Genomic DNA, 2500 nt, shown 5'->3' with positions numbered 1-2500 from the left:
CCAAAAACAACCCGGGCTTTGAACTTGGATTGCCAAAGAGAGCGCTTATCCATTTACGAAAAAATGCGTGTTTTGGGGGAGAGAAACGTATACATTGTACTGTATGCATAAAAGGCGTATATATATATGCATACAAATATGTGATGTTTATTTTTTTTGTTTTTTTTATAAATCTATCTGTCTGTTTATTTATCAAACTATCTTTACTTATATCTAGATGTATCTATCTGTATTCATCTATCTAACGAACTGCCTATCTAACTATCTGTCTATCGATCTATCTATCTATGCAAACACATATATAAATACGTATATATATGTGTCTATATATACATATACATATATATGCATATATATATATATATATATATATATATATATATATATATATATATATATACATATATGTATATATGTATATGTGTATATACATATGTATATATATATGTGTGTGTGTGTGTGTGTGTGTGTGTGTGTGTGTGTGTGTGTGTGTGTGTGTGTGTACATGCATATATATATATATATATATATATATATATATATATATATATAGATATATATAAATATATATGTATATCCATACATATATATATAAATATATAGATATATAGATATAAATATAGATATATTCGTGATTACCTTTTTCATTTATGCCAGAAAAAAATCATAATGGATTGGGTCAGCTTGCACATATATTTTCACAATTTCCTCTTTCCGATTTTCCCATTTATATATACAACCTTTTTTTCATCAAAAGCAAAAGCTGGTGGGGAGAAGGGGGGGAGGGGGGAAGGGGGGAAGGGGGAAGGGGGGGAGGGGAATAAAAAATGAGTCTCTCATCTGGGTTATTTACTTCTGATTAGAGTGGTATAAAAGGGAGAGGGTGGAGTGTGAAATATAAAATATAGAAAATACGGTATGATAACTGAATGACGTAGCGATTTTTCGCCGTGGATGGCACGACGCCGAGCTTTCAAAGAACGATCAAAGGAGTGCTTTCACACGCATCGAACGCGACAAAGCCCTGTTAACAACCCCCGAGGTCACAACTACTTTCAGATACAACACGTTTCTCCCCCGTCCACGGCGTGAAAAATACATTGGATTTTATGATGACGAGTCGAGTATTTCCCGTTAGTATGGGATTTTAAGTACACTTCATTCCCAGTATGTGTTATTGTTATGTTTAAATATGGTATGTTATTGTTTTTTGTTGTTGTTTAATTATCAGTCTGAATGTTTGATTTAGTGGAAATTTTGAATAATAATAAATGGAAAAGAAACAGAAAATGTCAAATTAGAATCAACTGAGAAAGCGAGGAAGAAGAAATAAAGAAAAACGAACTAGGGAGTAGAAAAACGACAAAAATAAAATAAATATAAGAATTACTAGAGGAGAAGAAGAAGAACAAATAAAAAAAAAAGCAAAGATACGAAAAGAGATAACAATGAAATATCAAAAAACAAAAAGAGTGAAATAAAAGTCCCACAGAAGTTACCTTCAAAAGGCGAACCTGTTACTCTAAGTCTGGTAATGAAAATCGGCATTAATTCCAACACCTTACTTGGACATATTTACTCCTCGAAATTAATTGGGATAAAATATGCATTACTGTTGGCTTGTCTGTCTGTCTCTGTTTGTTTATCTATCTACCTATCGAATCTATCAGTCCGTCTCTCGTCTGACTCTCTCTCATTCTATTTTTCTATGTATTAAGCTGTCTATCTGTATTTTTGTGTAACTGCCTGTCTCTCATTCCGATTTTCTCTCTCTCTCTATATATATATGTCTACTTATCAATCTGTCTATCTATTTCTGTTTGTCTCTGTCTGTATGTCTCTCTCACTCACTCACTCACTCACTCACTCACTCTTTCTCTCTCTCTCTCTCTCTCTCTCTCTCTCTCTCTCTCTCTCTCGCTCTCTCACTCACTCACTCACTCACTCACTCACTCACTCACTCACTCACTCACTCTCTCTCTCTCTCTCTCTCTCTCTCTCTTTCTCTTCCTTCCTCCCTTCCTCCCTCTTTCTCTATCCATCCATCTATCCACCCATCCACTTTTCTTTCCATCCCTACACCCTTTTCCTATTGACGATCAAAATTGCATTCGAATCCCATCACACCGACTTCAGATACAGATAATCCCCATCCACGAGGAATGGCATGCAGAAAATCCGTATATGTTATCTCTAAACGTCTTAGCTAAGCCGAACAGCCATGATAAATGAGACACATGTATTATGTCTTCTTGTTTCCTTAACCGCTTCGCACAATTGGACAGATGAGCGGATTTCTCATTTATTATTATCATTACCATTGCCTTTGTTATTATGATTATCATTATCATTGCCTTTGTTATTATAATTATCATTATTATTATATATTTTGTTTTTATCATTATCGGTATCATTATTATTATTATCAATATTATTATCATCACAAGTATCAGTAGTAGTAGTAAGTAGAAGTAGTAGTTGTATTATTATTATTATTTAT

Source organism: Penaeus chinensis, chromosome 31 (assembly GCF_019202785.1).
Source record: "Penaeus chinensis breed Huanghai No. 1 chromosome 31, ASM1920278v2, whole genome shotgun sequence".
Taxonomy (NCBI): Eukaryota; Metazoa; Arthropoda; class Malacostraca; order Decapoda; family Penaeidae; genus Penaeus; species Penaeus chinensis.
Note: the sequence above shows the minus strand (reverse complement) of the source record.